Raw genomic sequence first — 15280 nt, 5'->3', positions numbered from 1 at the left:
CAAGTAGATGGGAGTACTGACACTATTGATAAAGCACAACTCATTGGGTTTATCAGATTTATTGATGATAAAGATATTAGTGAACAGTTTCTGTTCTGTAGAACGCTGGAGACTAGAACAACTGGCCACGATATTTTTGATTGTGTTAATTCTTATGTAAATGACCAATACCTTCAATAGAAAGACTGTTGTGGCGTATGTACAGATGATATGTCATCCATGTGTGGGAAATATAATGATTCTTCTACCAGAGTTTTGGAAGAAAATCCATCCATCATAGTAACCCACAGTTTTTTTTGCACAGAGAGGCATTAGTTGCAAAAGTTTGTGTGAAGAGCTTAGTGCATTTTTTAACCAGGTTGCGAAAATGGTAAACTACGTCAAGTCTCAACCTTTGAAATGCAGGATTTTTGAACAGTTATGTCGGGAAATGGATGCAGCTCACACCTCATTAATATTGCACACAGAAATAAGGTGGTTATCGCGAGGTCGCGTACTCAGCCAACTTCTCCAGCTAAAAGAAGAAATGAAAGGGTGGTTGTTTTTTTTTTTTTTTTTTTTTTTTTTTTTTTTTTTTTTTTTTCTTCCAAGAAAGAAAATTAGAACACATTTTATGAACATGTTGTAAAATGATACTTGGTATTTAGAACTGTCATATCTGGCAGATATATTTACTAAGTTAATTGAACTCAAATGTTTCCATGCAGGGGAAACAGGAAATAATACTTTTCTCAACCAATAAAATTAAAGGTTTTAAAAGAAAGCTTGGTTGTTGTATGTCTGAAGTTCAGAAAGGTGATTTGTCGAACTTTCCATCTCTTCTTAATCTGGCAGAAGACAAAGATCGGGGCCAATGACCTTAGATGTTAGGCCCCTTTAAACAACAAGCATCATCATCAAGACAAAGATTTGGAAAAGGTGAAAGATCTTATTCTTGATCGCTTATCAAGACTATGAGATGCAATAGCCAAATACTTTCCATCTATTTCCACTGACAATCTTGATTGGATTATATCACCATTTGATTTGGCAGACAGTGCTGAAGAAGTAGAATTTACAGCTTGTGAATGGGATAAATTCATTGAACTCTGTGCTGATTCCACACTAAAAGTTAAATTTACCAAGAGTAAGGCATCTGGGAGATTTTTGGCTTGTACTGGCAGATGAGTACCCTACCCTGGTGAAGAAAGCAAGAGATACTTTTGCCCTTTTCAACTTCTTTTTGAGCACGCAAGCCTTCTCTGCTGTGATGACAATCAAATCCAAAGCAAGAAAATAGACTGCTTAGCCTTGAGGTTGATATACGTGTTTCATTGTCAATTACACAGTACAACAAATTTAAACTTTCTTCGCTCTTAGAAATTAAAATAATACAATTGTAGTTAATTTGCATATGCTCATTTTGAATCTAAAGCTCATTTTTCTCCATTACAAACAGCTTTTAGAGAGGACATGATGAACTTCCCGCAGCATACTGCATACGCTATACAGTTAACTGTTTTTCATTTGCAGTTTTTTATTATTTTCTATTATTATATTTCTTATAATTTCAACCCAAATCATACATAATCCAAAATACTCAACAGAAATATATTAAGTATTCTAAAAATTGTATTTATGTTGCAATTAAGACTTCATATAGCAACAATTCTACCTTCTTAAAACTTTTTTACACCAGGCAGAGTGGCTAAAACAGTTGAGGCGCTGGCCTTCTGACCCCAACTTGGCAGGTTCGATCCTGGCTCAGTCCGGTGATATTTGAAGGTGCTCAAATACGTCAGCCTCGTGTCGGTAGATTTACTGACACGTAAAAGAACTCCCGAAGGACTAAATTCTAGCACCTCAGCATCTCTAAAAACCGTAAAAGTAGTTAGTGGGACGTAAAGCAAAAAACTTTATTATAAACTTTTTCCTCAATGACTTGCACCTATAAAATGGCTCCGAAACGTTTGTGATAAGTTGCCGCCTTTCCATTTCTAATAAGTCCTGATGGAACCTTTTTCCATGTTCATCACTAACCTCACCAAGGTTTGATGGAAAGAGATTAAAGTGAAAATGGAGGAAGTGAATCTTAAGGGACATGTTGCACCCCAGTGTCTTGTAAGCCTTCAACAAATCTTCCAATGTATCTCTGTAATTGTCTGCTTTATAGTTTCCCAGAAAATTCACATAAACTGATTTAAAAGCAAGCCAGACCTTTTTTTCAACAGCATAGAGATTTCCCTCGAATACAGAATCATGCATTAGATTGCGTATTTGTGGGCCTATAAAGATACCTTCCTTTAGTTTTGTCTCACTCAACTTTTGAAATTTTCCCCTTAAATATTAAAATGCCCTTCCTGATTTGTCTATTGCCTTAACAAAGTTCTATTACAGAACTTGATGAAGGGTATGTATGGTAAAATAAATAGTTTTCTACCATTATAAGGTGTATTGACAAGGCAGACTCAAGTAAAACTATTTTAAATAGTTCTGTAATAGATTCAGACAAGTCAATACAGGATCAAACATAATACCTATTGTGGTTAAGTTTATCAACAGTTAACAAAGTTCATCAACCCCAGTTTTATATTCGATGGGGACAAAATTATTTTGGGGACATCAACAAGTAGCAAGTTTTTAACACTTTTTTGTCCTAATGCTACACTTTCTCTTGATGGCCACTCTCCAGTTTCATAATGATTATGCTTATCTCGACTGTCCCACTCACAGAAAAATCATGACTAGTAGTTTGGTCTTGGTTCTATGCTGCTATTCATAAAATGTATCCCGTGAATGGATTATAAACATCTCATCATTGATCAAGTGTAGAAACTTACGTTCGTTCACACACAGTTCAAAGTTGACAATACAGGCTAAGTATGTCACGTATTACATCTAAAAATTTACTATACTTCCTGAAATATAGATTGTAAGCCATCACAAATAGGGGTATTATACTTTTGTGCTGAGATTTTGTGTAATACTGTCCACAAATGTAACAAAATAATTTGGGAGAATTTTTACAGTGGCGAGACATTGCAAAAAGATGAAAGTATGAGCTGCTAGGCTATATAGGCTACTAGGATATCAGCTGGCAGGTTGTATAAACCTAAATTCTTAATTCTGCTGCACGGTACCTTCAGTATATTATGAGTAGGATGACATTTAACCACTACAAAGATTCACTCGCAACACAATACCAACTACACAGAATGAGGCATTACAAGCCACTGCTTCATGCTATTGACAATAGCAACCGGAAAGTTCCATGTTCCTGGATATTCCAGGGGATTTAACATTCCTTTAGAGTAATTAAACAGAGAAGTATAACAAGAAAGTTTTCCAGACAGGGAGACAATAGCGCCTTCTGCTCCCTAAGAAAGTAACAGTCCTGTTATAGGGTGCAGTACAAATATCTCAACAATGTTAGGTGATACAAGATTTCATTTTAGTCCTTTACTTTTTAAATTGTATTTGTTAAATTTAATTTTTCATAGTCAGTGTATATTCAACATTTGTATAGAACACTTTGTCCATTGGCAGGCCGTAAATTGTTTATTAAATTAATAATAGAATAAAGGGACTATATTCTTATCTTTGATTTGGAGTGTTTATCTGAACATAATTTAACACTATATATATATATATCACAGTGAAAATTTAAACAAATGAATTAATTTGTTCCTAATTTTTTTTTAATTAACAGGGGTGCCCCGAGTTTCTAATCTCATTCCTAAGGGTGCCATGAATGTAAAAAGGTTGGGAATCACTGCATTAAGTGATGGTTCCCAAGAAATAGGTTTCTTCCTATGTTTATTCACTCCTGTGTAGACTCAGATTATTGCATAGGCTATATATGAATATTACCAGAAGGTCTTCACATGTTGCCTGATTTCTCAGAATAGGAGACCTCAGAAGTGAAGTGATATTACATACATACATACATACATACATACATCATTATAGACCGTTACGCCTTTCAGCGTTCAGTCTCCAAGCCTCTGTGAATTTACTAAATGTTGCCACAATCCTCTATTTGCAACTAGTGCTGTGCCCTCATTTAGTTCTATACCTCTTATCTTTAAATCGTTAAAAACTAAGTCTAACCATCCTTGTCTTGGTCTCCCTCTACTTTTCTTACCCTCCATAACAGAGTCCTATATGGACAAAATGGTAGATTTTTTTTTTTTCAGTGCTTATGATAAGACTCAAAAAAAATTTAATATATTTGGAATATTGGTCCACAAATGCCCTGCTTCACACCCTGACGTTTTGTCAAAATATTGCAAGCAACAGGTACCTAATCCTTCTCAGTGTACTTCATTTCTCCATCCGTATCCCCACAGACAGTAATGACAAACTGTATAAGTTGAAACCTATAATAGATCATTTCAGAAATATTTTGTTATGAACAACAGTGATTTACGTGTCCTCTTGTTCCATTAAAGCTCCTTGTCATAAATTTCCCTCTTCTTGTTCCAGTTTTGAACATCTCATCTCTGCTTGGAAGAACTTTTGAGTTCAAGAGAGTTCAAGAGAATAAATGTGAGTGAGTAAGAGAGATGTTGTGTATATCTTAGTACGTGTGCAGTTTATTACGAAACCGAGCATATTTTCATGGTATTAAATACACTTGTTTATGCTTTTGCATACCTATCTCTTGAAGACCAAGTTCTTAAAAGAAACTGGGCCTACAATTTGTTTGAGAAAAGAAAAGACAGGTTCGCCCTGAAACTTCGTTCTGGTGCACGAGACCAAACACACACGCAGGCGAGAGGACACTCGGTTGGTCAGGTCAAGATGATCAATCGTGGGCAATGTAGGGAAGTAAAAACCAATTCAAAGAATTCAGTTCACAATCTCGTGGCATTTAGATAACATTATCAGTAGAAGAAATATTGGATTGTAATAACAGGAGTGTGTTGAATAGATAAATAATCACATTAGTAACTAAGGTATGGAGTTACAGGACTTTCTTTTAATGATTGAATAGTTTTCTTTTGCCTCATAACAGAGAGTAATTAGATCATTGTAAAAAGAAAATAAGTTTAAAAAATTAATGGTGAAAGTTGTTTATGCAGTGAGGTAAAGAGAAAAAGACAGCTCTTAATGTTATTCATTATTGTTGTGGGATTATATGTATGATTACTGAAGTTTTATTATAATTTGTAAATTAAATTATTCTGTATTATACATTGAATAATTATATTTTAATAATCAAACTGTACAGAGTGCCAAAGCTGTTTATTAATCTGTTTTCTTGGTTTAGTTACCATGTTTCACTTCTTCAGTGAGGATTGTTGTATATTGCAAATGTATTTTTATAGCACGAGAAATACTGGGGATTGCAGTATTTCAGAGAGAGAACAGAACCTGTAGTGTGATTATTTGTCTATAGTGAAATAACTGCTGGAGTTCAGAGGACTTGTCTTGTTTCATTGATTTCATCAAATGCCAAGCATTGTTGAATATTCTCATTAATAAATGGTGTTACGTTTTAAACTGGCCAAGGACCAAGGAAGTAAAGCATATTATTTTTCCCTATTTGTTATTAATGTCTTAGAACAAATAATGTGTACTTTTTGTCGTTCTGGCATTTCAGATGGTGGTTAAATATTTATTGATTTTTTTTAATTTTTTCATGATTACTGGTTCTTTGGCAAACTGTCATGTGTACTAAATCATCTGTCATATCCAAATTATTACGACAAATGTTTTTATGGGTTTTTATGAATATGTTTTCCTCTGTTCTCAGAAAAAATATATATATTTATCAGAGCGTACTCTTTTTGTTTAACCTGTGTTTATGTTTATAGCGGAAGAAAGAATTGGCTTTGAATACAATAAAGAAATGAAAAAAAGTGAAACATTGTTGGTTATTTTTGGTGGAGTATTTTACTTGTCATATTATTCTCATTTTTACCTCACATTCCTAGAATATTTCTGAGTGGTCGTCTTATTTACATAAAATGTGCCCTCTTTGTTGTGTAAATCTTAGCTGTTATTTAAATAAAAAGACCAAACCTACAGGTGTATAAATTACATGTGAAATTCCAATCTCTGTATATAAAAATCAGTTGACGTGCATTAGTATCGTAAAAACTCAAAAATGGCTCAGTCGATTTGAATAGTTTTTTATTTTGTTTGCCTCAATACTGGGGTGGTCTAGGGAAAAATATTATGAAAAACTCAAAGGGACAGCCGAAAAATAAAAAAAGTCGAAATTGGTAATTTGGTATGGGAATTGCCTCAATAGCTGGCGTTCGTGGAACAGTGTGAGCAGAGGAGTTAGTTTGGATTACTTTCTATAGATGGCGTTCGTGGTACAATGTGAAACAGCTGCGCCATGCACAACTGTTCATTCTGTGGGGTTGTGTGAAATATTTCAAATTTTTCTTTCGTAAGAAAAAAAGTACCGTAGTGGAATTTTCAGAATACATTTGATTAAAGCAAATTAAATTACATTTTGCAAACATTCATTGTCATCAACCATTCTATTAAGATAAATTGTCTTTGCAGGATTAGACATAACCAAAAATTTCAATATTGTAAAGTTGTCAAGGTAAGTTCGACAGATTTCAGTTACTGTGGAAACAATTCCCTGTCGTTTTATGGAGTTACGGAGAGAAGTCGGTTCAGATTACTTTCAATAGATGGTGTTAGTCTCATAAAAACTTGAAAATGACTCGACCTATTTTAATATTTGTTTTTGTTTTGTTTGCCTCAATACTGGGGTGGTTTAGGAAAAAACATTACAAAAAACCCAAAGAAACAGCCAAAAAATTGAAAAAAATCAAAATTGATAAATTTGTATGGGAATTGCCACTTCCGATTATTTTCAATAGATAGTGTTTGTGGTACCGTGCAAAACAGCTGCGCCATGCACAACTATTATTCATTCTGTACAGTTGTGTGAAATCTAGTACATTTCAAATCATTCTTTTGTAAAAAAAAAAGTACGGTAGTGGATTTTTGAGAATACATTTGATTAAAGTGAATTTAATTACATTTTGCAAACGTTCATTTTCATCAGCCATTCTATTAAGATAAATTATGTTTGCAGGCTTAGACATAACCACAGAATTCAATATTGTTAAGTTCTCAAGGTAAGTTCAACAGATTTCAGTGACTGAAAACAATTCCCTGTCGTTTTACAGTGTTCATTACAATGATAAAATTCGGCATCATTTTCTAGTGTTCATTAAATTGCCAAGGAGAGGACGAGCTATGACTGACATAGGTCATCGAAGTCAGTCAAATGTGCGGCGAGCTACAGTACTTCACGTGCAAACAGCACTGATGACCAATGAGCGACAGATAATGAAAATAGTTGTATTGGCATGTCCGATTTAGTTCACGTGCAACTGAAAATGAATGACAAGTGAATACATGCAATGAGTTTGTGAACATCAATCACAACGCCAGCGAGCACGACACAATGAACATGACCGACGGCGCCGACGCAGTGCTCCTGCCAAAAAATCGAAAAACTCAAAATTGGTAATTTTGTATGGGAATTGCTTCAATAGATGGCGTTCATGGTACAATGCAAAGGAAAGGAGTCAGTTTGGATTACTTTCATTAGATGGTGTTAATTGGTACAACGTAAAGGAGAGGAGTCGGTTCTATTTTCAATAGATGGCGTTAGTCTCGCAAAAACTCAAAAAATGGCTCGACTGATTTGAATATTTTTTTTTGTTTTGTTTGCCTCAATACTGAGATGGTTTCGGAAAAAACCCAAAGGAACAGCCAAAAAAACGGGAAAATCAAAATTAGTAATTTTGTATGGGAATTGCCACTTCCGATTACTTTCAATTGATGGCGTTCGTGGTACAATGTGAAACAGCTGTGCCATGCACAACTATTATTCATTCCGTGTGGTTGTGTCAAATCTATTATTACATTTCAAAAAAAAAGTGGGTTATTAAGAATACATTTGATTAAAGCAGATTTAATTACATGTTCTTTTCATCAGCCATTCTATTAAGAAAAATTGTCTTTGCAGTCTTAGACATAACCACAAATTTCAATATTGTAAAGTTCTCAAGGTAAGTTCGACAGATTTCACCGACTGTGAAAACAATTCCCTGTCATTTTACATTGTTCATTACAATGACACAATTCTGTGCCGTTTTAGTGCTCATTTCAATGCCAAGGAGAGGACGAGCTGACATAGGTCATCGAAGTCAGTCAAATGTGCGGCGAGCTACTTCAGTTGCAAACTGCACTGATGACCAACGAGCGATGGATAATTAAAATAGTCGTATTGGCATGTCACACTGATGTTCGAGAGCGACTGAAAATGAACGATAAGCGAATATATTCAGAATGCAACGAGTTCATGAACATCAATCGCAACACCAGTGAGCACGACACAATGAGTTTGATATAGATGTTGATTCCCATAGGGAACGTGAAATATTTGTCCTAAATGAGTAAATTTATAATACCAATAGAATGGTCCGTTATTGGAAAATTGATGCCTGCCTGGCCATAGATTCCCACAGGGAAGTGAGACAAAGTCTCTCATAGTGCATTAGCACTGCTGGTGGCTTCAAGTAGCCTATGCAGTGGCCTCCACGGTATGCGCTGGCCTTGCGTCTTGGTAGGTGTGCTAAGTACCAACTGATGAGCCCAACTTAGCACACAAGGGCGAAACGCAGGCAACCAAGAATGAGTTAGCTGGAAAATGTATAATGTCCAATAACAGACCATTATATTGATATTACAATGAATTTGACCGATTGCGCTGATGCGGTGTTCCTGTGAATCTGGAACGAGCAGCATTCCATTACGATCCAGAAATCGATTTCAGAGCGGACAGATCAGTAACAATTGGATAAATGTCAGTAATTTCTCCACATTGTAAGGCGTTGAAATTCAGTGGTGAATCTCCTGGGTTGTGTTGTGCCAGCGGAAAAGTGAAATTGCCACAATTGGTCCCGCCACCAGAGCCATTGCGCTCATTAGTTTCTGGAATGGGAAGCGATTCTACCCATTTCCTGGCCAACACCCAAAAATACAACGGTTATTTCCAAATGACGTCGTTTGGCGCAATGCATATTGTACAAGACAATTTCATGCCCACTTTCAAAATTCAAGGGCAAATATATCATTTAGTAGGAGTGCTGTTACCACCACCGGATGCGGACCATCAGTTCTTACAAATATATTTCATGGGCAATTCGGAAGTGGAAGTTAACCAGTGTTGTGCTCACAATCCCATAACGAAGCGAGCCATTGTCAGAGAATTGCAAACGTTTCTTCATCAGAACAACGAATTGATGAAATTATTCAAAATTGCATTGGATCGGATGCCATCCGACAACCATATTTTATTTTTTAATCGGCTTCATGGTCCGTATCGCACTTAAACAGATTCACAACTATGTATTTTTTATTTTCCACCTTGTCGATACACTAAAAAATAAAAAATACTTGGTTGTGAAACCATAACATCGTCACAGCTGACAAAACGGCTGCGGATGAGCACGCAAGAAGGTTCAGTTCGCCAACAATCGACGAAGTTGCTGTTGTTATAGTCGGAGAAAATTTGCAATCTAGAGATATCGTGCTTCATCGTCGGAACAATGACTTGAAACGCACAGGACTTAAATGCACTACAACATCCATTGATCTTTTGGCAGGGTGAAGACGAATACCATTCGAACATCAAATTGGTTAATCAACTAACAGGCGCTGAAACCAATTTTAAAAAAAGTGCTATGAACTTTTCATTCATACAGACTTATGATCCGTAAAAGTAAAGTAAATCACATTTTGAAGTGTTGCCATCTTTTCCATCACTTCGCGGTTGACATGTATGTCAAAATTGAGACTGAGCGATTGACATATATTCATTTGAACCTAAAGCAGCTGCGATCTGAAGAGTACATTCATATCCATGATGCGATTAATGCCGACAGCGATGCAAACAACGTGAGAAGAATGACAATTTTGCTGGCCACTTACATTAGAAGCCCGCACCGCATACACGAGTACGCGCAAGATGCGATGTTGTATGTTAGACAATATCACCGCCCAGACCTATTCATAACATTCACCTGTAACCCTCAGTGGATGGAAATCAAGAAGGAACTGCTACCCAGCCAAACACCAGTTGACAGACATGACATCACTGCCAGAGTTTTTAAACAAAAATTAAAATCTCTGATGGATTTCATCATAAAGCACCATGTGTATGGCCAAGTTCATTGTGGGATGTACTCTTTGAATGACAAAAGCATGGTTTGCCTCATGCGCACATTTTGGTTTGGTTAGTTGACAAAATCAGGCCAGATGAAATTGATTCAATCATCTCAGCCAAAATCCCGGATGAAGCTGTTGATCCGAAATTGCATGCACTGGTGACTAAAAATATGATTCATGGACATTCCAGAGCTTTCGATGACGATTCGCCCTGTACGATCGATGGTAAGTGTTCCAAGTGATACCTAAGAGCCCTAATTGCTGACACTATCACAGGCAATGACGGGTACCCATTGTATCGTCAGCGATCAGTTGCGGACAATGGGAAATCTGCAGTTGTGAAGGTCAAAGGGCAAGATGTTAATGTGGACAATCGTTGGATTGTGCTGTATTTGCTGACATTGTCCAAGGCTTTTGAGGCTTACATAAATGTGGAATGCTGTAACTCCGTCAAGTCAATCAAATACATATGCAAATATCTGAACAACGGCAGCGATATGGCTCTTTTCGCTGTGACAAATGCAAACAATGAAATATCTTGAGTATCAGATGGGTCGCTATGTCAGCAGCAACGAGGCGATTTGGCGCATCTTTTCCTTTCGATCCACGAAAGACACCCTACAGTTGTACAATTGGCAGTACATCTAGAAAACAGACAAATGTATTTCAAATCAGAGAATGCAGCAGAGCGGCACGGCCGCCATTGACAATATTGACAAGCTTCTTCTTGGTTTGTCAAGCAGATTTTTTCGCTCGCACTTTGCTGTATGCTGAAATGCCATGCTACTACACATGGAACGCATCATCAAAATCATTTCAGCGTCGAAAACAAGGAACACAAGTTGAAGGACATCCAAATGTATTTACCTCAGGCATTCTGGATCACACCTACACTGTGCATCCAAATAACGACGAATGTTACTATCTTTGATTGTTGTTGAATGTTCATGGTCCAACATCGTTTCAACAACTGAGAACCATTAATGAGCATCTGTGCGACTTAACGTGAGGTGTGTTAGTTTTTACAGTTGCTCGAGAACAATTTGCATTGGGATAATACGCTCAAAGATTCTGTCATATCTTCATCACCGCATTAAATTCACACATAGTTTGCGATTACCTAACCACATTTTCACCTTCGAATCTCAACGATTTGTGGGTTAAATATAAGAACGACATGTCTGAAGATGTTGTGTGCATCGCCAAACTTTAAATCTGACATTGCAAATGACTGCAGAAATTCACACTGAGACATTGATCATGATAGAAGACGTGTTTATTGATGGCGAATAAAGTGTTGTCGCATTTGAGCGTATCACCCAATTGTCCAATGCACGATGCATTTAACCACGAGTTACAAAAAGAACAACAATACGACACCGAAGCCATTAGCCAAAGCAGTTTGTACAAATGTTTCATCATTGAATCAACAACAAAAGACTGCGTACAACTCTTTAATAAAAGCGGTGAACAATGGAGCTGGATGCTCCCGGAAGGACTGGGAAAGCGTTCCTAATTTCGGTGCTCTTGGCGAGGATTCAATCACAGAAATAGCAGCAACTCTGTTAGAAGGCGGACGAACTGCACATTCTGCCTTGAAATTGTAACAACTTGCAAATCGAGACACCAGCTTTTAACATAGCCAAAAACAGTGCAATGGTGAAGATTCTACAGATATGCAAATTGATCGTTTGGAACGAATGCACGAAGGCCCACAAGAGGTCACTAGAGGTGCTGGACAGAACGTTGAAGGATCTTCATGACAATCAAAACCTTTTTGGTGGAGACATGATTCTGTTGTCCAGTGATTTTCATCCGACTCTTCCAGTTATTCCACGATCAACTGTAGCTGATGAACTAAACGCGTGCTTAAAATCATCAAATTTGTGGTGGCTTGTGAAGACACTCCGATTAACGGCTAACATGCAAGTGTTTTTGCAACAAGATTGAAGTGCAGATGTGTTTTCGAAGCAGTTGTTGGTAATTGGCAATGGGAAAATCGCAGTTGACATATCGACTTGATTCATCACATTGCCCACTGATTTCTGTCAGTTGACCAAACGAAAGGAGGAGCTCTTTTGATGTGTTTTTCCCAACGTAGCACATAATTACAAAAACCATAATTGTCTGTGTGAACGAGCCACACTGGCAGTGAAAAACAAAGATGTTTATGATCTCAACGTGTCCATTCAAAATTGCATTCCAGGACAGTTGTTTTCCTTCAAATCGGTTTTGACACAGTTATCACCCAGGATGAGGTAGTCAACTACCTCACAGAATTTTTGAATTCGCTGGAATTGCCTGGATGACCACTTTACAATTTGCAATTGAAAGTAGGCTCAGTCATCATCATGTTGCATAACATCAATCCACCTCGACTATACAATGGAACGATGTGAAAATGTCATTGAGGCGACGATTATCAAGGGAAAGTACAAAGGAGAGGACACAGTTAAATAATATGCATGAGATACCATCCCCTTGCCTCACCCCTGTTTTGATTGTGTAGCTCTCCGATAATTGACCTGTAAACTTAACTTTGGAAGTGGTGTGCAGGGTGGCTTGCACCAACCTATTAATTTCTTCATTTAGTCCCAGTTCTCTTAAGGTGTTGAAGAGTGTGATTCTATCCATGGAGTCATATGCCTTCTGAAAGTTGACAAAGATAACTACCCACTGTCAGCATCTAATTTATTTTATTTATACGCTGTTGCAATTTATGTGAAGATGAACATATTTTGTCAATATGCTTGAAAACTTTTCGTACTTCTGTGCTTTAAATATTTTTCTACTTTGAAGATCTCTTATACTCAACTTCTGGACTGGTAATTTCATTCTGTTGGGCCTAAATCCATCTTTGCTGTATAGGGTGTTTTCTAGAATTTGTCGTTTGCCATAACGCACTACTCTGTATTCTGGTCAAGTCTTATGGTATCCCTAGACTTGTCCGGCCCCGCGGTGTAAGGGGCAACGCATCCACCTGTCACCCGGCGGCCCCGGGTTTGATTCCCAGCTAGGTCAGGTGTTTTTAATTGTAAATGATGAATATCCCTGGCCTGGGGACTAGGTGTTTGTGTCGTCCTTAATGTTCCTTTCTTCACATTCAACACTTTACACTTCTGCCATTTCCAAATACACGCAAGTTCACAACATATGGTGCAAAGTAGGGGCAAAAGATCTTCTTAGGTTGATGCCCCAAATAAATAGCTTTTTTTTAAAAATCCGTAGACTTGGTAATTTAAAATGTTGTTCTTTGGTTCACTCTCCTATTCAATTATTTTTCCTATTTCCCTAATCTTTCTTTACTCATTGTACGGTTGGTTGGCAAACATCTGTGTTGCTTTATGTATGTCTTTGTTTATTCTATTAGGATAAAATCCAAGTCATTACATGAAATTGTAACTGATACCTCTAAAATCTTTTTGCTAGGGGCTTTACGTCGCACCGACACAGATAGGTCTTATGGCGACGATGGGATAAGAAAGGCCTAGGAGTTGGAAGGAAGCGGCCGTGGCCTTAATTAAGGTACAGCCCCAGCATTTGCCTGGTGTGAAAATGGGAAACCACGGAAAACCATCTTCAGGGCTGCCAAGAGTGGGATTCGAACCTACTATCTCCCGGATGCAAGCTCACAGCCGCGCGCCTCTACGCGCACGGCCAACTCGCCCGGTCCTCTAAAATCTATTGTGAAATGTGTTCTGATCTTCCATACGGTATTTTCTTGCTGTGCTATTCTTAACTTGTGGCTTGTGTTTGAATACATCTATTTTGTTCATCTGAAGTTGGCAATTATTTTTCATCCCCTAGTGCCCTTGTATTTTCCTAACTATTCATAGTTATTGTTATTTAAATCTTCCTCCTTTGTACCATCCATGGTTATACTCTCATTGCCCAGCACTTGAATAGCTTCCACGTTCCCTTTTTTTATCTTTCATGAATGAATAAATATTAATGATCATAATTAGAGCCCGGATCTCCATGCAAATGCATGTTCCTAAATAAGCTGGCTACACTTCTGAAACTTTGCAAGTATTCGTTTTATGACTAATCATTTCCAAATAACTGTACTTTTTCTGTGCATATTTGCATGTTTTGGCCTTTTTGGGAAAAATTCATGCATATTGCATATTTTGAAAATTTTGGAATTAATAGCGAATAATTGGACATTTATATTGGATTATGTGACTTTTCTTCTGACTTTGACGCATGATAGTGCCTTTTTTGAACATGGGTTTGCAGAATTTAGGACTGTACGTCCACATTATTTATGTATTATTGAGAGAGAAAGAAAATGTATTCCCAGTATACAGCTTGACAATCTAAGTTAGATGCATAGAGGTCCTATAATCCAGTTTGCCAAGTACTTTCTTATCTGTAGCTTGAGTAAATATTGATATAAGTGGGAAGACCCCACATCGACCACGCTGACCCTTAGAAATAATGTGTCCCAGTAAAAACTTAACCCAAAATTTTGCATTACTAAATGCTTTTTTTTTTTTTTTGTCTATAGTAGACGAAGAAACCAAACCTTGAATCACACTAGTGTGACGCCGCGTTACTGAGATAGTAGCTTACAAATCTTGGTTTTGCACTGAATCCTGTTTTGCTTTCCTGGAATTTCCTACCCCGAACTTCGAACTCTCACTGTTCACACGTCTGAGGTCACAATAATTGAGAAAAGAAGGAAGTTGGAAAGCAGCACGCTAACACGCTTCAAATTGTAATTTAGTGTTGGACTGTGCTGGGAAGTGTGGATGTCATGCCACGAAGAGACCTCGTGTCTAAACGAATTGAGGAAAGGAATTTCTAAGTTTTGAAAAGAGTTAACTGCAGATATACTTCATCGTAAATGTCTTCAATTAATTATGTAAATGTCACTTCTTGTGACGTAGAAAGGTCGTTTTCTGTGTTCAGGAATGTTCTGTCCGATAAGCAAATGAATTGAAATGAAGAAAATGTAGAGAAATTAGTTGTACAATGTTTCAAAAGGAAGTGAAAACATAACAATGTTGAACTGAATTTTGATAGTGCATATTTTCCACTTTATTGTGCATGTTCCGTCATTTGATACTACATGAATGCATGCATA

General features: G+C 37.1%; 1 protein-coding gene across 1 annotated transcript in view; it reads left to right on the top strand.

The window, feature by feature from the left end:
* The window catches only part of Sec24CD (Secretory 24CD), a 203717-nt gene extending 198101 nt beyond the window's left edge, over positions 1 to 5616 (top strand). Inside the window, exon 19 of the mRNA XM_067152321.2 lies at positions 4465 to 5616. The gene's annotated coding sequence lies outside the window, so the exon portion shown is untranslated. The remainder of the gene's footprint in view (positions 1 to 4464) is intronic.
* Positions 5617 to 15280: the final 9664 nt, after the last annotated feature.

Source organism: Anabrus simplex, chromosome 8 (genome assembly GCF_040414725.1).
Source record: "Anabrus simplex isolate iqAnaSimp1 chromosome 8, ASM4041472v1, whole genome shotgun sequence".
NCBI classification, from domain to species: domain Eukaryota; kingdom Metazoa; phylum Arthropoda; class Insecta; order Orthoptera; family Tettigoniidae; genus Anabrus; species Anabrus simplex.
The sequence above is the reverse complement of the archived record's forward strand: the minus strand, read 5'-3'. Positions and strand labels throughout refer to the sequence as shown.